This window comes from Myotis lucifugus, unplaced genomic scaffold (genome assembly GCF_000147115.1).
Source record: "Myotis lucifugus unplaced genomic scaffold, Myoluc2.0 scaffold_197, whole genome shotgun sequence".
NCBI classification, from domain to species: domain Eukaryota; kingdom Metazoa; phylum Chordata; class Mammalia; order Chiroptera; family Vespertilionidae; genus Myotis; species Myotis lucifugus.
In genome coordinates this window covers 1,354,754-1,379,448 of record NW_005871245.1, presented here as the reverse complement: position 1 = coordinate 1,379,448, position 24,695 = coordinate 1,354,754, and the positions used below count along the sequence as shown (strand labels likewise).

General features: G+C 37.6%; 1 long non-coding RNA gene across 1 annotated transcript; it reads right to left on the bottom strand.

Moving 5' to 3' along the window:
• LOC111827646 lies at nt 1–23,787 on the bottom strand. Its single transcript, XR_002831289.1, has 3 exons — nt 23,677–23,787; nt 5,840–7,532; nt 1–1,912 (listed from the first exon to the last, which is right to left on the bottom strand). It is a non-coding gene; the product is annotated as an uncharacterized LOC111827646 (long non-coding RNA).
• Between the last annotated feature and the right edge of the window lie 908 nt (nt 23,788–24,695).

The window sequence follows — 24,695 nt, the reverse complement described above, 5'->3', positions numbered from 1 at the left end:
TTCGAGGTTAGAAGCCTTTATTTTCCCTCACTTATTAGTAGGTTAAAGGTTTTTGTTTATTTTTAAAATTTTTCAGTTACAATTTACATTCAATATTATTTTGTATTAGTTTTAGATGTGCAGCATAGTGGTTAGACAATCATATACTTTACAAACTGTTCCCTCTGATATTTCCAGTATTCAACTGGCACCATACATAGTTATTACAATATTATTGACTACATGTTTTTTATGCTGTACTTTACATTGCCATAACTATTTTGGTAGGGTAAAGTTTTAAATTAAAAATAAAGGGAAGGAAGGGAAGGAAGGGAAGGAAGGGAGGAAGGGAGGAAGGGAGGAAGGAAGGAAGGAAGGAAGGAAGGAAGGAAGGAAGGAAGGAAGGAAGGATTTTCATCCTAATTCCCAGAACTGGTGATTGTTACTTTATTTAGAAAAGAGTCTTTGCAGGATTAAATTAAGGATTTTGAGATGAGATTATCCTTGATTACCTAGGTAGGTCATAAGTGCCACCTCATGTCCTTATAAAAGTAAGGTGGAGGGGAAATTAGCTAACACATACAGAGAGAAGGTGATACAAAGGTGGAGGCAGAGGTTGGAGGATATGGCCAGACTTCCAGCAGTCACCAGAAACTGGAAGAAGCAAGGAATAGATTCTCCCCTTAGAGGCTATGAAAAAAGTGCAGCTTTGCCAACACCTTGATTTCAGACTTCTGGCCTCCAGAATTGCAAGAGAATAATAAATTTCTGATGTTTCAAATCTCCAAATTTGTGGTAATTTATTATGGCAGTCACAGAAAATTAATACAAATAGTAGAGAGGTTTATTGAGTTTTTCATTTGTTTTGCTATTACCTCTCTGCTTTGGTTTGTTGGCCATCTGGCCACTGAAGAAATACACAAGCTGAAAACAAAGGTGAGAAATGAAGAAAAATACATAAGACAAAACATGGTTATACATACAGCTGCAAAAATGCTTCCACACATTGATAGGGTAAAAATAAAATACTCAAAAACTTTCCAAATAATTGGACAGTTTGCCTAACAGAACTGTCACATAACTACAAGGTTAGCATTCTCATGCTTTTGCTCTGAGCCGAACCCTAAATGTATAGTGGAAGAAATTCCCAGCAAACAGTAATAACACTGGCAGTCCCAGGTATTTCATGGATCGTGAGAAGCCTTACTGATCTAATAATGCCTTGAGAACAAACTCAAGTACAGTCCCTGACTTATGACTGTTTGACTTACGCTTTTTTAACTTTATGATGGTGCAAAAGCAATACACATTCAGTAGAAACCGTACTTTGAATTCTGATCTTCTTCCAGGCTAGTAACATGTGGTACAAAACTCTCTTATGATGCTGGGTAGCAGTAGCTCCCAGTCAGGCACACAATCACGAGGGTAAAGAACCAATACTCTACAGTATAGTGTGTTGCCAGTGTTTTTGAGATATTGTGTTCTCAACACGTTTAAGGTAGGCAAGACTTAACTATGATGTTATAGGTTAGGTATATTAAGTACATTTTTTATTTATATTACTAGAAAAATATTTATGATATTTTCAACTTATGATGGGTTTCAACTTATGATGGGTTTGTTGTGGCTGCATCACAAGTTGAGGAGCATCTGTACTACTATTTATAAAATAGCACTTAAAATCAGAATACAACTACTATACTATTTGTTGTTTTGCTTAGGGGGGAAAAAAAAGAAGACTGCTTAATGGAGTTAAACCTGAAAGATACACAAGTCCTCTTTTCCAGTTGATCTTAACTAATAATCTTAGGCAAACTATGCCTCAAGACTGAAATTCATATTTTCTATTTTGAGTGAAGTATTTATTTTTTCTTTCTTTCACAAAGTCATTTTTTATATCTATAGAGTGCAATGTGGTATCCTGAGTTGGATCCTGGAAGAGAAAAAGGACATTAGTGAAAAAAATAGTGAAAGCTAAAGTTTGTGAAGCCTGGATTTAGTTAATAGTAATGTCCCAATATTGGTTTCTTAGTTTTGACAAATGTACCATAGTTATGTAAGCCCTACCTGGGTGGCTCAGTTGGTTGGAATGTCGTCTTGTACACTAGAAGGTTGTGGGTTTGATTCCCAGTCGGGGTGAGTACAGGAGGCAACCTATCAATGTTTCTCGCTCACATTGTTGTCTCTCTCTCTCTCTCCCTTCCTCTAAATATATATCCTGGGGTGGGGATTTAAAAACACACCAAAAAAAAATTAACAAGAGGGGAAAGTGGGTAAGGGGTACATGGAAACTCTCTGTACTATCTCTGAAACACTTCTGAAAATCTATTTCAGAATAATATTATAAGAGCAGCACTGTTTTTTTAAAAAAAATATTTAAATGGCTTATAGGCATAATACCAAAAGGGTGCAAAAATGTGTTAATCAAACTTGCTTTATGAAATGTTTCTAAGTTTGTGATCACATTTTTATAGTCAATCATTCCAAATGCACTAAATAGGAGCTTACTATGTAATGAGACAAATCAGTATAAGGGAAAGAGATGGGATTTAGAGTCAAAAGCATTTAGCTCTATTACCTACTAGCTATAAAACCTTGGGCAAGTCAGTTTTAGATTCTCTTGTAAATATAGATTCATTTTATTTATTTTTTAAATATATTTTTATTGATTTCAGAGAGGAAAGGAGAGGGAGGGAGAGATAGAAACATCAATGATGAGAATCACTGATTGGCTGCCTCCTGCATGTCCCCTACTGGGGATTCAAGCCCGCAACCCAGGCATGTGCCCTCGACTGGAACTGAATCCAGGACCCTTCAGTCCGCAGGCCAACACTCTATCCACTGAGCCAAACCAGGTAGGGCTAGATTCATTTTATTTTATTTTAATTCAATTAATGAATACTTAGGAAAAGAGTCTAGTACCATGCACAGTGCCTAACACATAGTAGAGGTACCCTAAAAATATTAGTCCCCTTTGCATTCATAAGTATCTTACTAAGCACTGGGAGTGGAAGAATAAATCAGGACCATTTCCATAAGGCATTCACAGTTCAGTGGATTTCTTAGGTATGATGCCACAGCAAATCCATAAAAGAGAAAAAGGAATAAATTTGACTTTATTAAAATTTCAATCTTCAAAATTTTTCTATGAAGTCATAACTGATTTTTCACAATGGTCTTTCTTCAGTCCACACCTTATTTGAATTTTCTGCTAGATTAGATGATGCTGACCGAATGTCCCATCTGTACTACATTCCTTTTGGGGTACCTGAAAATTGTTTTCTTCACCCACAGGGTAAGCCCTTTAATCCTTATATATAAAAGTACATGTATATATGTGTATTTTTTCTTCTTCCTAAGTAGTTCTACCAAACCCTGATAGATCTGTCAGACTGAAGGAACCCTGAAAACCTATAGAAAAGACTGCAACAATTAGTGCACACTTCCTTGTGCCTCAACTAGTATCAAGTACCATCAATCTTTTAAGTTTTGCCTAATGCAATAAGTAAAAGATGATTCCAAATTGCATGCTTTATATCACTAATTATAAATAAAAATAAGTGTTTTCAGTTGTTTGGCTTTTATTTCTGGTAAACTGCCTAGTCATCTTTTGCCAATTACTATAGGGTTGCTGATCATTTTCTTAATATTTGGTATCAATTCACTGTAAATTATGGAAATTAGCCTTTTCACTTATACATTTTCTCTCTCCTTGTCATTTCTTTGTTTATGGCATATGTTGCCAAATAGAAGTTATGATTTTTTAGGAAATAAAATTTGCCAAATTTTTTCCTTTGTAGTAGTTTTGTGCCATTTTTTAGGCTTCCACAAAACCAACTTATAAATAATGATTACCCTTCTTTCTATAACTTTGATGGCTCTATTATTTACATTTACATATATGCTTAGAGAGGCAATAATAGCATAGTGATTAAGAGAACATACCATGGAACCAGAATGCCTATACTTGAATCCCACTTTCTGCCACTTAATTGCTGTGTGACTCTGCATCAACCTCCCCATCTATAAAATGGGGGTAAAACAGTATCTATCTCACAAAGCTGTTGGGAGAAATAAATATATTAATATAGAGTTTATGATAGCTACCCTGATACATAATAAGTGTTAGGTGTTATTTGACTGATCCACCAAATACTTAACCACTTGTCCTAATACCATTTACTAAATCTTGCCATTTTCTCCAATGACTTGAAATGCCAATTTTATAATGCATAAATCCATATATATATATATATATATATATATATATATATATATATGCAATTTCTAGATTTTGTTACTAGTCTATTTGTTTCAGAGTCTATTTGGTACTTCCTTGGAAACCAATTTGAAATATAATTTCCTAACATACTGCAGAGGTGTTTTTTTTCATGTGTTTTAATACTTGAAAGGCTAGCTTCTCTTCTTCCTTCTTCTTTCTCACATTTTATGCTTTCACAGTAATGTTGTCAAGTTTTAAAAAACTAACGATATTTTAATTTAAATTGCATTAAGTACATAAAATAATTTAGGGAAAACCAATAAGTTTACAATATTGAGCTCTCCTAAGAGCACAGTATTTCCAGTTAATCTTTTTAAAATGTCTCTTAGTAGAGCCTCTCCATTTACTTATGTTGGTATCTTATCTTTTTGTTTCTTATATTTTTCATTATATTTTCTAAAGAAGCTGCTTTTTATATATAGGAAAGCTGTTGATACTGGTATATTAATTTTGTAAAGAGCCACGTTACCAAAGTCTCTTATTGTTTCTAACAACGAGAACAGTAAAATGGTTGATTCTTGAGTTTCATGTATATATTGTCCCCTGCTGCACAAAAATTTTGCTTTCTCTCTCCCCAATATTAATCTTGGATATTGACTTACACCTCCACTATAATATTATGTAACAGTGCTAAATGTTGGGCATCCTTTTCTTGTTCCTTACATTAATAAAAATACTTCTAGCATACCACTCACTAAGCATGACAATGGTTTTGGTTTGAAATAAAATTTTTCTTAATCATGTGAAATAAGAATTCATCAATTTTAATTATACAGAGAATGCTTATCAGGAATTGATATTAATTAGGTCAAATGCTTTTTTGGCATCAAAAAAATGATCATGTGGTTTTTTCTCACCTATTAATAGAACATGTATATAGATTTCCTAATATTGAACCACATATGCATTTATTTCAGAACTGAAACCCTGGGGCTGAAGATAATTTTCATGTACTGTTGAATTCCATTTGCTAGTACTGAATTGAAGCTACATTAATATTTGTAAAATTTTTTCATATTTTCCTGTTTCATGCTGCCTAGAAAGTTTACAATCAATATTTCATTAGCTTTCTTAAAAGAATTGTAAACTTTTTTTCTTTATCCATGCTCAACCAGTGTGCTGCAAGAATTTTTAAAACATGTAATATCTGACTAGTAAAGGGCATTGACCTCTTTTCCCTTAAATTGTAAAATTAAAAAATGAAAACAGCCAATACAATAATAGCCATCCAATGTGAATGAATCAAAATTACACCTATTTTTGCTCTGGCTTGGTAGCTCAGTTGGTTATCATCCTGATACGCCAAGGTTGTGGGTTTGATCTCTGGATGGCGCACATACAAGAATCAACCAATGAATGCATAAATAAGTGGAACAACAAGTCGATATTTCTTTCTCTTTCTCTCAAAAAATTAATTTAGCAAAATAAATTATTTTTGTCAGATTGGCAAAAAATATAATACATTTTTGGTATGCCAGAGAATTTTAGTAATTACTGTCATGAGATGAAAAAGGCTGAAAAATCACTGCTCTAGAAGAGCCATAAGTATCTCTTCCTTGGGTATTTGAAATAGCATACCTATGAAAATATCTGGGTCTCAAGGTTTTTGTGGAGCAGACCTTAAGACAACTTTAATTTCTTCAATGTTATCAGTCTATTAAATTTCTTTCTTCTGGCATCAAATCTGTTAATGTTTTTCTAAAATAGCCACTTCATGCTTGAGAAAATAACCATTATTAAAGGGGATAACCAAGTCATTGCAATTACAAATCACATTTTTAGTATGACCACATGTGCCTGTAGAAATAAACACCAACTCATTAGATCAACCAATGCATATTTTAAAACTTCGAAGAATTATTCACCACACCTCCCCAAATAAAATTTTAGCAAATAATTTCTCCATCTTATGACTGGGCCTAAGTATTTTTTAAATGTGTGGCTTAACTTTAATAAAATAGTGTCATGGGAATAAGAGATAGTAATGAATAGAACCTGAAAATCTAAAAAATAAAACAAAATAAAAACAAATAAATAAAATAAAATAGCCACTTCATCCAGATTGTCAAAATTATTTGTATAGGGTATGGTTATTTCATTCTCTTCTTTTGAATGCTGAATTCTACCACATAACTTCCCAAACTTCATCCCAATCAGTTTACTCTCAACCACCTTCCCATTGATCAAAATCAGGAATCAGAACATTGGGTTCAAGAGAGCTGACAATGCACAGAAATCCACTCTATAAAATTAATAGTAAAGGAATAGAATAGATAAAATACACAATTACAACAAAAATAAAAACAGTGTTTTCAGGGGGCAAAAGACAACAGATTTTTAGAAGACAGAAAGTGAATAGAGGATATCTGAGTCATTCATTTATTCATTATTTCAAAAAATATTTTATGTACTAGGCATTGTTCTAAGCACTGGAGATAAAGCCCTGTGCAAAAAGACAAAGTCCCTGCTCTCACTGCGTGGATATTCTAATCAGAGGGAAGAGACAGATAACCAGTAACTTATTATTTAAGCAGTGGTAAGAAAAATGAAATAGGATAGGGAAATAAAGAATCTAATTCTGCAGTCTGGATTCTTTGTCACATGTGGCCACTGAAGTCTCTGCTATTAGTATTAATGATGAGCTACTGATTAGACAGATTTCCTTAGAAAATCTTCCAGTCTAGACTGCTGGGCTCTGTATGTATATCAGGGCACATATTTAACACTCAGCCAGTCAATTTACAAATCTGCCTTAGTCTTCACTACCTGCTTGCACAGAACTTAAAGATGAACCAGATTTAAAAAACTGACAACTTAGGCCTTCTCAGGTCTTTCCTAAATAAACATGCACACAGCCCCACGCATATACACAACCTTTCAGATTTCCCAGAAATATATCAGAGCTTCTCAAATCCCCTAATGGCTATCTCATTGCTCAGCTTTTCCTTTTAAGCTTTTTGGTTAGCCTGTTGTTTGTCCCAACTGTTATTCACTATCACAGGCAGCCAAGATGTTCAACAACTGCCTCTGTTTCCAATGAATACCCTGATGGGCAAAAGGCTATTTGTACAGGATGAGCTCCACATCAGGTCAAATACAGACAGTCTTGTGAATGTCTTTCAAGGAACCACCAAACAGGTCAAGTAATGACAATTCCCTGGGAATGGGGCTTTGAAGGAGTTCCAATCTTGTTCTGCCCCTTCCAGTGGCTTCTGGAGGCTGCTAGTTTTCACCATGATTGGGGCAGTTGGTTTTCAAGGCTACTGTGGAGCTGGAGAGAGGGGAATAGAAACAAAGCAAGTTAAAACTCTACAAAGTATACTGTTTTTGCTGAAATTCAGCCATTTTTCTTGAATAAATGTTCCCAGATTGCTGCAAGCCTTTGGTTAATTCTCATAGTTCTGGAAAAAGTTGTTCTATTTTTGTCAGTGTCCTCATTGCTCTTAGGAGAAAGTTTTCAGAGGTTCTTTCTCTGCCATTATTGTTGACATCCTCTGCATTTGATTTGAGAAACTCCTTCAGCTCAATCTTCATACTTATTAATTCAGTCTCTTTTTTATTTTTAAAATTTCAATATTTACATTTCTTATTTCTTCTGAAATTACTGATAATGCTTATCTTTAAATTTTCCTTCAGTTTATACTATTCACTATTTCCTTAGTTTCGGTTGCATTTGGTATCTCTCATAGTATTAATTTTTCTCAAATGACTAATCTAGGTTATTAGTTCATATTTGTATTTTGGAAGTTTCAACTAAACAGTTTTTTCTCTGAGTGGATGAGAATCTTTGTTCATCTGTTGTTATATGCAGGTTCTAGTTATACGCTGAGTGGCCAGATTATTATAACCAGCCAGATTATTATGACCACCCTATCAGTACTTCATTGACACTTTCAAAAATACTGAATATTGAAAACTTCCTAAGCAAATACTCTCAAGGTTTTATTATTATTATTACTTGCATAACTAATTCACTTCATTGTACTGATGGGGTGCCACTCAGTGTATATACCCATTTCCAGTGCCTATAGAAGAGGGGTGAATTATGCTGTTAGGCAGTATCTGCAGTTAACTGGCTTTCTGGATATGAATCCCTATCTATTCTGAACATCATATAAATTATTAGTGATATATCTGGTCTCTATGCCAGACTTCTGACTTCAGAGAGAGTACCTATCAGAGTTTTACCCTAGAAAGAAACACTGGAGTTAGAAACTCACTTTGCTTTTTGCTTCCTCTGCTTTTGTAATACCAGTCTATAATTGCTTCAGTCTATTCTTGCTTCTTTCTCTAACGTCAAAATTCACTCATTCATTTATAAAATATTTATTGAGTGTCTACTATATGCCAGGCACTAGTTTAGATACTGGGAATTTAGTAATGAGCAAAGTCCCCAGACTCAAGGAAACATATTCTAATAGGAAGATAAACAGATACGTAAGGTAATAATTTCACAAGATAACCAGTACTATGAAAAATAAAACAAAATAAAGAATAGAGAGTAGCCCTGGCTGGCTTGGCTCAGTGGATAGAGCGTCAGCCTGCGGACTGAGGGGTCCCGGGTTCGATTCCGGCTAAGGGCACATGCCTGGGTTGTGGGCTCCATCCCCAGTGTGGGGTGTGCAGGAGGCAGCCAATCAATGAGTCTCTCTCATCATTGATGTTTCTCTCTCTCTCTCCTTCTCCCTTCCTCTCTGAAATCAATAAAGAAATAGATTTAAAAAAAAAAAAAGAATAGAGAGTAACTACAGTATGAGTAGGGAACCTTTCTTCTTCCAAGGGCCATTTGGATATTTGGATATTTATAACATCATTTGTGAGCCATACAAAATTATCAACTTAAAAATTAGCCTGCTATATTTGGTCAAACATTTAATTAACTCACCCCCAATGCTTTGGCAGGGCTAGACCAAATGGTTTTGTGGGCCACCTTATAGGGCCCGGGCCAGCCTTTTCACACCTCTGGACTACAGGGAGGCTATTTTCTTTCTTTTTTTGTGGGGGGAGGGTGGGTGTTAATCCTCACCTGAGGATATTTTTCCATTGATTTTTAGGGAGAGTGGAAGAGAGAGGAAGACAGAGAGAAAGATAAGAGAAACACATCGATTGGTTGCCTCCTGCATGTGCCCTAAGGGTGTGGGGGGAGCCTGCAACCGAAGTAACATGCCCCTGACCGGAATCAAACCTGGGACCCTTCGGTCCGCAGACCGACACTCTATCCACTGAGCCAAACCAGCTAGGGCTATTTTATTTGATTTTTAAAATTTTATTTTTATTGATTTCAGAGAAGAAGGGAGAGGGAGAGATGGATAGAAACATCAATGATGATACTCACTGACTCCTACACACCCCCTGAGGATCAAGCCTGCAACCTGGGCATGTGCCCTGACCAGGAATCCAACTGTGACCTCCTGATTCATAGGTGGATGTTCAACCACTGAGTCACACTGGCCAAACCAGGGAAGCTATTTTAGATAAGGTGATTTTTCCCTGATGTGGTAACATTTCATCAGAGATCTGAATAATGAAAAAGAAAGAGCTATAAAAATCTATCTCCAGCCAGCGTGTCTCAGTGGTTGAGCGTGGACCTATGAACCAAGAGGTCACAGTTCGATTCCGGTCAGGGCACATGCCTGGGTTGTGGGCCTGAGCCCCAGTATGGGGCTTGCAGGAGACAGCCGATCAATGAGTCTCTCTCATCATTGATGTTCCTATCTTTCTCTCCCTCTTCCTTCCTCTCTGAAATCAATAAAAATATATTTTTTTAAAAAAGAAGATGTGAAGGAGGGCTTTCAGAAGGAACTACAGTGGGGCCTTGACTTATGAGTTTAATTCGTTCCGTGACCAAGCTTGTAACTCAAATTACTTGTATGTCAAATCAATTTTCAGCATTACAATGAATTTTTTTTTTTTTTTACCATTACAATGAATTGAATGCTGGGCTGATGTTGTGGCGTTCACTGTGACGTTAGCTGCGTTCGCTGCGCCAACTAGCGGTGGGGTATCTGAAGCTGACTCATAACCCGAATTTTAGCTCGCAACTCAAAGCAAAAAATCGGCCGAGAGACGGCTGGTATCTCGAAAAACTCATTAGTCGGGACACTCGTAAGTCAAGGCCCCACTGTAATAAGTGTGAAGAAACTGAAAGGATAACATCTAGGCATGTCTGAAAATAGCAAAAAGGCCAATGTTAGCAAGTGAATGAGGGGTTGGAAATGAGGCCTGAGAAGTAGGCAAAGGGCCAGATCACACAACCTTGTAAAATACAATAGAGTTTAGGAAGGCAATGGGTGCTTCAGGCAAAAGAATGACATCATTTGATTTACATACATTAAATACTATGGGGAGAATAGACTATAAGGCAGCGGTTCTCAACCTGTGGGTCGAGACCCTTTTGGGGGTTGAACGACCCTTTCACAGGGGTCGCCTAAGACCATCGGAAAACACATATATAATTACACATTGTTTTTGTGATTAGTCACTATGTTTTAATTATGTTCAATTTGTAACAATGAAAATATATCCTGCATATCAGATATTTACATTACGATTCATAACAGTAGCAAAATTACAGTTATGAAGTAGCAACGAAAATAATTTTATGGTTGGGGGTCACCACAACATGAGGAACTGTATTAAAGGGTCGTGGCATTAGGAAGGTTGAGAACCACTACTATAAGGAAATCTATGCCCTCTCCAGGCAGATGGTTCAATGTTTGGAAAACTTCTCTCTGGGCTTTATCCAGGGGACACACACCAGATGATCGAAATTGAGAGCAAGGGCCAGGAAATTTGATGAATAGGCACCCTTCCATTCATTTTTGTTTACTTAGAGATTAGTACATTTCTGAAACTTCTACACATACTTTCAGCTGTGATTTCTACTCCTAGTTTCTCTACTGATGCAATTTGTTTCTTATCTTTCAGAAATTCACCAAAATCTCATCAGCTGATGGCAACCATTTTTTATTTGCCACCTTTTAAAAAACATCTAACATATCTACTAACATATTTACTTAGAGTCCTGCTAAAATAAACACAAATATCCAGTAGCTCTACATTCAGCAGATATCCCTTAAGGCTTTTTTAGAGTAACTTTAAGAGGACCTTTTAGCTCTCATAATTCAGGCAACAGCACAAATCACATTTCTGTGGCCAAAAAATATTGCAACCAACTGTACCTTCCCTGATGGACTTTTTGCAGAGAGGCAAAACCCATCACCATGCTGGACAACTCCTTCCATATAAATAAACAGCTTGGCCAACTGACTCTGGTAAAGTTGATGAATTCTTCTAGCTTCTTTATTTGGGAGGCATGACTGATAACATATCATGGTACTGTCAGCTGTAGGAATATTTATAGTAACTTTACACTTAACACATTGCGGACCAGTAGTTATATTGCTAGTTTTACCCAGTGGGCAGATAAGTTTCTATTGAACGAGTACAAAAAATGTTTTACATAAATGTTAAATGCACACTTTAAAATTAAATACCCATTGCATTTTGAAGTTATTTATTACATATTCTTACAAGCTAATATCTTTTTAGAGTATGATACTTTGTAAAAGCGAGAATTCTCATGATCCGTCCCCAATGTGTTAACAGAACACTATAGAATTTACTGAGAAAAAATATTTGAAAATACACTTAGGCTGTACCAAATTTTTAATAGGAAAAATATTTTATCCAGAACAGATTCTCTAAAGAATTGTTTTTACAGTTTCTAATATTACTTCTTGAAAAATCACCCTTTCAAGTTGTCTATTAAATCTTTAATAAAAAATTAACACAAACTTTTCCCCACAAGCTTTCTTTAAAATAGGAAGATGTGTTCCACAGGAAAAATTCTAAAACCACAGTAAAAAGTATTGAGAAGAAAGGAGTTAACCTGAATTAAATGTGTCAAAGTAAGCTTAATATAATAATCCAACAGGTCTACTACATTCCTTCCAACCCTCCTTGGATGAATTCTCTTTTGTTTTTAACTTGTCAGTTACAAAACATAAGAATTTCTCTAATGTGTGAAGATCCAGACTCCATAGAACTCACAGCCTCCAAAACTTTATCTTCATTTTCCTTTAATCTGTGAAGTGAACATTTCTACAAGAAATACAATATTTTCTGTAGGTGCTATTGATACCACTGTAATAAACCCAGTCACGAATTAACTGGATAGGAGCAAAGGGAAAACCAAATAGATGCATGCCTAGTAAAGTCTGGGTAAAATAGGGAAGGTACTTGTCTGTCAGTCACACCTGGGAACAGGACATTGGCCAGAGTAGGCGTGGCCACTGCAAGGGCGGGAATATTTGTGATCCTTAATCTCCTAAACAAAGAAGTTCCCTCTCTCTTGCACTCTTTTGCATTGGGCTCCTGGCTCTCTTATTGCAGGTGGCACACTCCCTTACATTCACCCACACAATGGACTGATGGACTGTGGCTAATCTTATGCTACACCAGACCCAGCTCCACCATGGAACAGAAACTCTGGACATTGACTTTGCTTCTAGCTCTGCTGAATCCTCAGCTGCACCTCTTTCAGGACTGGTTTAAGGGAAATGTAACTTTTCAAACTGAAGGATATAATTCCACACAAAGCTTTCTAACACGTCTCATCCTCCTGTGGGGGCCTCCGGAAATTCTTATTCCACCAATACCCCAAGAACCCCACTCCCACTAGCAACAGAGAAAGGCCATCCATGCATTTCTCCAATAACACTATTGCCTGACATATGGTATATGAATATTCTAGAAATGCATTGCTTCCAGTAATATAGAAAGATTTGTACTCTATTTCATCCATTTTTAAAGTCAAAATTCTATATATCTATATATCAATGAGCTCTCCAGAGTAATCTGGATAAAATTTACTATATACTATACTAATAGAAATAAGTCTTTTGAAATGTCTTTAGCTGTGAGAAAAACTATAAAATCTAGGTTTGCCCTGGCCAGGTGGCTCAATTGCTTGGAGCATTGCCCTATACACCAAAAAAGTTGTGGGTTTGATTCCTGGTCGGGCTGTGTATAGGAGGCAACAGATCCATGTTTCTCTCACATGGATGTTTCTCTCTCTCTCTCAAATCAATAAACATATCCTCAGGTGAGGATAAAGAAAAAATAGGTTCAATTCGTTAAATCTTTTATTTCTCCGAACTTATTTACTCCTTCAAAAATCCACCACCCATAATTTCAGTGCTGTCATTTCAACAGAGAGTGTAAATACTTTTTTTGGAGATCCAACTGTATGAGCTATTAATAGTTAACATTTATGGAATACTAGTAGCCCAGTGCACAAAATTTGTGCACATTAAAAGGGAATTAATTAGCGGAGATAGTTTAATATTGCTATTTGCCCTTTCTCTATAATAGCAGTGTGAGAGATGAAAGGAAATTAGTAAAATGTGTATGAAAATAATATATAAATTAATAAATAAACAGTAACAAAAGGATATAACAACAGGCATGATATAAAAATGACAAAAACATGATATGAAAACAACAAAAACATGATATAAAAACAACAGTGATGCAAACAATGACTGATAAAGTGATTAAACTTATTCTAATATCTCCCTGTATACCACATTAAGAGTGAAAACACTTTCAGAGTGCTTGACTAATTTCCCTTGTGATGAAATATTTAGAACTTTAACTGTAATGTCACATGCTCTTCAAACTCGAGAGAAAGCAACATGTAACTGACCATGTGCGAAAACGGGTTCAGGTAGAAATATGCCTACTCTGTCTAGAGTTTGTCCTTGTGATTTATTAATAGTCATCACAAATGCTGGCATCAAGGGAAACCATCATCGAATCAATTTAAATGGGAGGCCAGTGGCAGATGGGGACAAATTAATTCTTGGAATCAGAACAACCTCTCCCTCTGCAGATCCTGTTAATTCTTCAGCTTCGATAATGTTAGGTCGTAATCTTTTGATAATAAATCTGGTACCATTACAAAGACCCCATTTACTATTGAGATTTCTCAATAGCATGATGATTGCACCCACTTTCAATTTTAATTTATGACACGGCATTCCCAAAGGAGTAATACTATTAAGAAATTTGATGGGAAAATTTTCCTTTTCAGCATCATCAGTGGAATCAATGGAATCATCACTCAAATATGTGTGAAAATCTCCATCGAGTATATCCAAAATTTCTTCATTTAATTTTTGAACATGCTCATTTTTTGGACCAAGAATTGCACGTTTAGATATATTTTTAATATTAGCTATAGATATAGTATTTCCAAAGGTAGCTTCAATAATAGATCCATTATAAATCATTTCACAGGGGATTTCAATAATATCCATTCCTAAATGAAAACTACTATCAAGTTTGCCATCTCCAAGTTTTACTAACCATCCACTATAAGCAGAATCCTCTGATCTCATATTTGTTGTAAGAGACAACTTTCTGAAACATCCCCAAACATTGCAGTACTTTAAACTCATTTGTACTATGGCCAATCACATAGCATGCGGTACAATACTGAGACATTGTCAAAAATCTCCTCCAAGAAGGAGAACTTTCCCACCAAATACAACATTCAAATTTCTCTTAGTAATCTGTCTATGGCCTTTATAGCATGACTGGATGCTATGGTGCATTCATCAATAATGAGAAGTTGGGCCTTTTTAATAGTTTTAGCAACTTCACTCTTTATATTGAGTCTAGAAATTGAAGTTTCATTTAATGGAATCGGTATGAAAGGTGCTTCCACCAAGAAGTAAATTTGCAGCAATTCCTGTAGACGCTGTGGGTAAAACAGTACCACCACGACCTCTAATATAATGTATTAAAACTTTATACAGATATGCATGTGAATAGGATTCCTAGCTGGCAGGCCCCTGACAGCAAGCTGGCCACCTGTGGATTCCATGAGGAATGGGGCTCCCTCCTCCCTCCTGTCAGGGTCCGGGGTGCAGGTGAATGGGGTTCCTGGCTGGCAGGCCACTGACAGCAAGCTATCCAACAGCAGATTCTGTGAGGAATGGGTCTGCCTCCTCCCTACTGTCAGGGTCTGGTTTGAAGGCCGGACTCAGTACTTCCACGCTCCGCTCTGAGGGCGGGTTCCTGCCTGAAACCTCGCCCTCGGGGGGGGGGGGGCAGCTGGGGGAGGGCGCAGCCGTTTCCAAGACGACCCCTGCAGGACTGACTTCCTTCTGCTTGGTCACGCTTCTGGACGTGATGTCACACCCAGGGTTTTTATTATATAGGATTTGTTATGGATCAGGCACTGTTCTGAGTGCATATATCAACTAATTTATTCCTCTCAATAAGTTTATAAGATAGGTACACTTCAATATTATCACCATTTTTCACTGATGAGAAAACTAAAGTACAGAGAGTAACTTGCCCAAGGTTATACAACTAGTAAGTCACCAACCTAGAACCTAAGCCCAGGCAAGCCTAGCTTTAAGGCCTGAGGTCTCAAACTACAGACAGGACTGATGATTTTAAAAAGCTGACCAAGCCTAAAAATGTATGCCATGCCATGATACAGTAACCAACAGCCAGAATTCACAAGCAGAGTAATGAGAAGATACTAAGGAGGCAAGTTTTCTTCTCTATCCTTTCTCATTCTCATTCTTCTCCTAAGTTTTCCAAGTAAATATGAGTTAGTACGAGTGAAATGCTTTATGCAGTGCCTGACAAGTAGTTAAGTGCTCGTTGTGTTAAGAGATAGTAATGGTAAAAATAGTAGAGAATGCCTACTAACCCTGCCTCACTCTAACTGTTGATATCTTTACCATCTTTTCCCCTTTGTCAGTACAGCAAATGAATCAGGACAATCAATAAATGCAGTCCATTGTAACAAACCAAATTACTCTTCAATCTGTTACTTTTACCTGATCACATATGCAGAAGCAAACTACTCCACTCCCCACTTCTCTTTTCTTGACTTACAAAGACTGGATTGGGGCCAGAAGAAAGTAGAATAAAGCAGCTTTGTAACCTTTTGACTAGTTGCCAAAAGCATAAGCAAAGTTTGTGAAAAACAACTTAATCAACCAAAACTTAGATTGTTAGATGGAAACTAGCAAAGAATTCTTATGAGAGAAGCTCTGTATATGACCAAGCATTTTCAACCTCATGATTCTGTATTATTGCAGTCTTAAAAATGATGTGCCTAGACACAGTGCCTAAAGAACAGAAATGACAGCAACAGTGTCTCCCTCTCTCAACTGTTCTGCACAATTATTTAGGTTAAAAGCTTAACAGAATCAAGATACATTTCAGAGGAAGAAACTAGCAAACCCAAACATTTTCAATTCTAAAATGACAATATTGGAAAAAAATTTAGCAGTCACTAGAATATTTCAAATTGTAGGTACAACACATTAATAGGTTGTATCAACTTAATGGAGACCAAAAATTTGTTTTGAATGAAATGCAAGAAAACAAAATAAAATAGAAAATATTACTATGTATCACCAATAGTAAAGATAAATATTATTTAATGAAACTTGTTTCAATTTTAAATATTAATATGTACATACGTGTGTATAAATACTGGGCAACAACGAAAATGCGTCTTATAGTGGGTTGTGATGAAAGAAGTTTGAAAGCCAATTGCCAGAGGATAAAAAACTAGCCAGTCAAAAACAAAAACAAAAAAACTAGCCAGTCGAAAAGGAGGAAAATATGTACTTCAAACTACATAGGAAATAACATTTTCTGTTTTGGTGGTTCTCTAAATTATAGTTTTTTAAAGGCAAGCCTTTGAAAAAGAACAACAAAAAAAGGAAACTATTTGGGTAATCAATAGTCTAACAGAGTTATCCAATTAAACAATTTCATAGAATGTGAGGTACCAAAACTAAGTAAATCTATACTAACAAGAGATACACAGAAATGAGATAAAGCTAAGCTTTTCAGTCCACTCAGCTATTAAATGCCACATCAATATGAGAGACGACCTAGTCTCTTTGCAAAAGCTCTGATTCTCACCCTCAAGAACACATATTCATTAGTGTTATCTCATCACTGCTTCCTAATCTATAGTAAAGACCTGGTGAACAGAAAAAGTACATTTGGAAAATTCAGTGAAGTAATAACACACTGATTACTACGGTATTTTCTATACAACAGGTATATACTATTTTTTATTTTTTCAAATATATTTTATTGATTTTTTACAGAGAGGAAAGGAGAAGGATAGAGAGTTAGAAACATTGATGAGAGAGAAACATCGGTCAGCTGCCGCCTGCACACCCCCTTCTGGGGATATGCCCTCAACCAAGCCCTTGACCGGAATCGAACCTGGGGCCTTTCAGTCCGCAGGACAACGCTCTATCCATAAGCCAAACCGGTCAGGGCCGTACTATTTTTTAAATCAATACTCTCTAAATTCTGAAATAGTCTAAGAAAAAGATCATACACACATTTTGGATTATGTGTCCGTAAAAAGAAAATCTCTCAAAAAAATTAACATCATTGTGCTAAATTAAAATTCCCTCTCATTTTGAAAAAAGGAGGAACAACAGATGAACCTGACCTAAATCTTTTTCAACTAGTATGGAAACAATAAAGTTCAATTCCATCTAAGAGCTAATCATTCTTATTTATTCCCATAGCAACAGTGCTAATAGCAACAAACTACCAATTTTTCCTAAATTCAGTATTTGCCACATTATTAAAGTTTAGGTGAAAGAAAACTATTGAAATCTTAGAAGATAAACAGATTATCAAATCCACACAGAAAAAGAGTTGCTTTTGAAACAAAAATTAAATATTTAAATCAAAGCAAAGAACATTCTAAAAACCAACAAGTAAATCATCATAGCAAAGTTTATACTTTTCAGCACCATACTTTTCCCACCAAAGAAAAAAACAAGACAAACAAAAACTACTATTAAAAACAAAACAAAACAGGGTACTTAATGTATGAATGAATAAACAGAGTTAATCTAATCTAATAATAGACAAACATGGTAATTGACCGTACCTTCGCTACGCCTCCCATTGGCCAATCAGCGTGATATGCAAATTAACCACCAACAAAGATGGCGGCTAATTTGCATACTGCAGGCAGGGCGGGCCAGCTCGAGCCACCATCCAGGTCCCCGTGTGCCGCCTAAGCCCCGCCCCCAGCCAGGACCCCCGTGTGCGGCCCTGGGCAGCCGGGACCCCCGTATGCGGCCCTGGGCGGCGGGGCTTGGTGATTTTTATAGTTCAGTTGTGAAAAAATTTCCTAAATGAAAATTTAATTGCACCTATAAAGAACATGATTTTATATTAATTAAGCTGTGATGCAGAGTAATGCAAAAAACTCAAATAATCATGAGAAATCACTGCTTTGAATACAATAGAAAACCATAAAATCTAGCTTCAAAAAGTCATATACCATTGTCACTGAAAAGAAGCAACACTTTCTTAGGGTTAAACCTTTTTAAATTCTAATTATGTTGTCTCCTTTTTTTTTTTTTTTGCTACACCCTGGAGATGCAGGAATTCTAAGTCTTATTATTTAATTCAGTTATCTATATAAATAAAAAGCTAATATGCAAAGTGCCCCCTCAGGAGTTCGACTGGGAGATGGGGGGGAGTTCGATTGCTCGCTTTTGACGTGTGCTGACCATCAGGGGGCGGTGCGGAATGAAGGAAGGCCCCGGCCAGCAGCCAAAAGGAAGGCTCTGGTTGGCAGCTGGAAGGCCCTGATCGGCCCTGATTGCCAGCCAGGCCTAGGGACCCTACCTATGCACGAATTTTGTGCACCAGGCCTCTAGTATACAAATAAAACCAAATTCTGTATTTAAGTATAAATGTCAGTCCTGTATAATGTCACCTACTTCACATGAATAGTCTATTTATGTATTATTATAATTGTACATAGTAGGTATCTAAAAGAAATACATGGAAAGAAATGTATTAAAAAAATTACTATTTTCTAGGGCAGTGATGGCGAACCTGTGACACGCGTGTCAGAGGTGACACATGAACTCATTTTTTTGGTTGATTTTTCTTTGTTAAATGGCATTTAATATATAAAATAAATATCAAAAATATGAGTCTTTGTTTTACTATGGTTGCAAATATCAAAAAATTTCTATATGTGACATGGCACCAGAGTTAAGTTAGGGTTTTTCAAAATGCTGACACACCGTGCTCAAAAGGTTCGCCATCACTGTTCTAGGGTGAATTAAAAAAAAATCTAACTAGTACAAATATTAACCAAGCTAAAAAGTTAAAGTGCATCATCCATCACAATCTGTACTAAGATCTTTATAATATTAAGTACTGACTGCCTTGTGTTGATATGCTGACTTACAATAAGTCAACACCATTTACACATTTCCTTTTCTGTTTTAAAATACTACTACATATTTAAAAGGGAAAACAGTAAAGATAAATTTTATGAAGCCCATATTTCAAATATCTGTTTTTTGATATACTATAAGCAACAGAGAAAATACCCTAATTATTTCTACATTTAATAATTAGATACTACAGGACTTAAGTTTATGGGACCAAATAAAAATATCAACATCATGATGTGGCTGCTGTTTGCTATATGTTCTCTGCCAATAAAACATATCAATAAGTCAGTTTATAGCTTAAGCCATATATTTTGTACAAGAACATGCACTTGTATTTTTAAGTTAATCAGCAGATAGAAAGCCTACCTAATTTCTACTTTACTATGAATATAACAATTCAACTCCTTGGTATAAACCAATTAAGTGACTATATTGAAAGAATAAACTATTCCTAATATTCTGAAATACATTTTAAAGTATCTCTACATTGCCCTAGCTCAGTGGTCAGCAAACTCATTAGTCAACAGAGCCAAATATGAACAGTACAACGATTGAAATTTCTTTTGAGAGCCAAATTTTTTAAACTTAAACTATATAGGTAAGTACATTGTTATTAACCTACCTATATAGTTTAAGTACCGTTGATATTTGGCGCCTCCCCCGCACTGCGTATCCTGTGGCCCGCCTGCGCCACGTCTCCCATAGCCCGACCGACCGACACCCCCGCCCCCCCGCCACTTCTTCTAACGCCACTTCTTCAAAATAGACTCACCCAGGCCGAAAACCAACTTCTGTGCATGGGCCACGAAGTTTCAATCGCACCGTATGTGCGTGCCCACCTGTGGTATTTTGTGGAAGAGCCACACTCAAGGGGCCAAAGAGCCACATGTGGCTCGCGAGCCGCGGTTTGCCGACCACTGCCCTAGCTGGTTTGGCTCCGTGGATGGAGCGTTGGCCTGCGGACTGAAGGGTCCCGGGTTCGATTCCGGTCAAAGGCATATGCCTGGGTTGTGGGCTCAATCCCCAGTAGGGGGCATGCAGGAGGCAGCGATAAATGATTCTCTCTCTCATTGATGTTTCTCTCTCCCTCTCTCCCTCTCCCTTCCTCTCTGAAATCAATAAAAATATATATAAAATCAATAAATAAAGTATCTCTACATTGAACTATTCTATGTTGAACTAATTTGAACGATACTTCCTTCATTTAAATCACACATAAATTAAAATATCCTGTTTTCATATGCAGAACACAAAAATCTTTTAGACATTCTACCAAAAAAGAAGTTATATGAGCCTTTTTTATATAAGAAAAACAAGATAATGGAGCTATGAAATGGCTTAGACAGATCACAGAAACTCATACCACAAGGTACAAATGGTAAGAATGTGGTGGAGGTGTAATTTGTTTCTTAAATTTTTAAAACTGCATTTTTCTTAAAACATACCCTAGGCTGAAGGAAAAAAATAAAAACATGTAAAACAAAATACAAAAGAAAGTAAAATGACAAAAAATAACAATAAAAAATAATCAAAACAAAAAAAAAACTGGCAGGCATAAAACTAATATGCAAAAACATATTTTAAACCGAACCCTCAGGGTTATAAACTAAGACTGCAAAACTAAAGTAGAAATTTCTATAGAAAACTGACAGTGAGGCCACTCCTGAGCTTTAAAAACACATGCACCTGGTCCTCAAATAACGTCGCTTTGTTCTAACATTGATGAGATGCACAGGAACTTAACTCTTTATAACAATTAGTCTGTAGTAACACTGGTTCCATTCTGTGGCTTGAAGTCACAGAACCTATTGATGATGTTAAGTCAGGACTTACTGTGCACACCAAATTGTCTCTAGTAATTTTTGTTGTTGTTTGGCAGTTAGGTAAGAGATGCAGGCTTTTCAGTAACTAGAAAGTACAAAGACCAAGAATATGAACACAACTGCTACAATGTGACGATAGCTGCTCATTTCGTGTAGGGGCTTTTATGCACAATCTGCATCATAGTAGGCAGAAGTGGTTTTAGAAGAAAAGAGAAAAACACTTGCTAAGACTTTCAACTTCTAGTTCTGCACAACAGTTTCTTTATAGAGTCCTTATTTGAAGGCAAAATGACTTCAGCTTTAAATTTAAAAATCTGTCATAGATTTATTACCCTAAAACTTTCATTTCTAGGACATAAATTTATTGAAATAAACAATTACGTACTATATTGTGCTCTCCAGGCTACAGTTTTGATGGAACTAAAACCCACTCCTCTGTGCGCATGTACAGGACTTCTTTATTTGTAAAGGGGCTTCCCTCAGCAGTTAGGTAAGTCCTGAAAGCCAACCAGAGGGTCCTTCCCTGTGGCTTCTAGGACTAATATGGCCAAGCTCCAAAGTCCTTTGCTAAAAATAGATGAAGGGAGCAGCCCAATTTTGGAATAAGCCAAGATCTATGCTATGTTCACAGATGTGTATGTACCATATTATAGTGAGGGAGACTTTTCTATAACTTATTAGTCAAAAGAGAAGCAGATGCTAAAAGTTGTTCTGTTCACTGTAGTACTAAATTTTTTAACACAATTTATATGATTATAGAAACTGATCACACAAAAATGTTTGCAAGCAAATGTTAGACATATACCATAAAGATTGGAAAAACAAATATAAAAATTATCCAATCCTGTAAAAAACCTCAGATCACAAAATTTGGGAAACAGGACACTAACCATTATTAAATCCAATCCTTTCATTTTAGAGATGACTAAAAACCTCCAGAAATTTTAAGAGATTTAAGAGAAACTTGAGTCTCAAATGAGAAAAAGATAGTTTTAAGACTGAGATGGGGAAAGTAAAGGAAAAAAATAAAAGATGAACATTCTAAGAAACAAAGTACTGTAATGTCTGGCTTAGGACGAAACAGGAAGAAAAACAGAAAATTGTCAATACAGTTAAAATGAAGAAACAATCCTATATAATAAAAGGCTAATATGCAAATTGTCCCCTCAACCGGGAGTTCCTGGCTGGCAGGACCCCAACGTGCACGAATTCGTGCACTGGGCCTCTAGCGTATAGCAGGCAAGAAGAAAGACATAGGCACACTGAGTTCAACGAAAGAAAAGGTACTCTGAAATTATTATAATGAACTCTTTAGCAGAAAACGCTTTAGTAACAAGTTACTAAAATTCTTGGCAATAAACTTATAAATCTGGGGCCAATAATGTCCCCAGAAACTCTGTCCTCTGTCACAGCAACTGTCCTGTAAGTGAAGCCCATGCAGAAAGCAGGCAGGGCTGATCCGCCCAGAACATGGCATTTTCGGCCTCAGGAGCGCGCGCCTCCATCCTCAGGGAACAGAGAACACCAGGATGACAGGCCGCCCTCATGATATGTCCATTAACAAGACCCGCGGAGCCCAATCGCTGGCAGCTACGTGTGCCTGCTACCTGTTAGCCGGTTCCGGAGAGAGCCCCGAAGCTGCGCTCCGGCCGGGCGCTGGGAACGCCTTTGTTGTTCCCAAAGGACGGAAGCTACCAGAGTGCAGTCGAACCCAGCGCCCCAAGGCAAAGCTGCCCCAGGCCCCGTACATCTGCCCAGGCTGGGGGTTTACAGCACAGCCCTCCGCGAGCTAAGAAAAGGCGGGAGAACCCCCGGCAACGCACAAATGTCACCTCCTAGTTCCGGGAGGGGTCACAAGTGAGGAAAGTTGGAGGACAAGTCCCTAGCACCCTGTTTCGCAGTGGAGGAGGACGCCCACCATGAGGTCGCGGGCCGTCCCGCTGGGTGAAAGCACAGCGAGAACTCGGAGTCAGGGGTCTGGGGAGAGAGGTGCTCAACTGAGACTAAGGGGGGTGGGGGGCGGGGACGAGAGGCAGTGGCGGAAGGAAGCGCTGAAGCAAAAGGCAAGAAGCCGGTGCTTGTAAGGGGCGTGAGGCTGAGGAAAAACAGCGAAGCGAATGTTGCGAGAAAGGCGAAGCTGAGGTGAAAGAGGCGAGGCCAGCGAGAGGCAAAGGGCTGAGGTGAGGGAAGCACAGCAGGGACAAGGGACAGGCAAAGAGAACCCCCGCCCGCAGGGACCAGAACTCTCGACCCGTCCGTCCCCCGCTACAGGCAGTCCTCGTCCGGCCGCTCTCAGGCCCCGTCTACAGCGCAGACTCACCCAAAGGCTGCAGGGGCTCCGCTGCAGGACATGGGGACCGGTCCAGACCCACAGTAGAACCAAGCGAGTGGAGGAAACCGCGGCGTTAGCGTGACCCGGAAGCGCATCCCTAGAAAACGGAAGTCACCGTCCAGGGTCACCTCACAATCCACACCTCGTTCCACCAGAAGCCTTTGGGCGCATGTGTCAGGCCTCACGGGGCGGGGCTGAGAAGCGTCTAGGCCCCGCCCACTCTCCCACCCACACAAACCTCCCCGCCCCGGCGAGCCCCGCCCCTGGTTACGCCTCTCTCCGTGCCTCCAAGATACCTAGTGCTGATAGGCTAGTTTTTGCGGTGCAAAGGCTCGGGTGCCCGGGTGAAAAACACTTCAGCACTCCGTTTTCTAGAAGGTCTCTTAAAATGGTATAATCCCTGCCTCCCTAAAGCGAGCATAAGGAGAAATGCATTTGGTAGATTTGGAAAAACCGTGGAAGGAAGGTGGAGAGTTTTTGGACACTTGTGGGGAGGCTAACCCAAGGTGATGTTTTTACCCCCAGTATTAGTTTATAATAATATTGCATTGCGCTTACAATTAACTTCTATTTTGTGCACATTATTTTATGTAATTATTTTGTCAGACACAAAAATTTTAAAGTCTTCGTTAACTTTAAATTACTTACCCAAATATGGGTTGCATTCAGGTTTGTGGCAGCCTGCAATTTATTCAATTTGGGGGCCCTCTTTGAGAAAATTCATTACAGGTTTTAAAAATGCTCACTAACACAAAATCCAGAAAATACTACTAATTAACTGCTTGCTATGCCTCTCTCTCTCGGTAAATTTTATGGCTGTAGTCTTGATCACCTCTTCCTATATAACAATTTACTAAGTAATATTACTTATGTACTAAGATCTTTGACTCCTCTCTCTCACCCCACGTTCATCAGCAAACTCTCCATGACCTGCCTTTGAAATCTGTCCAGAATCGGGCCATTTCACGCCTCAGTAAATGTGTGACTTTGCCTACCCTTTTATACCC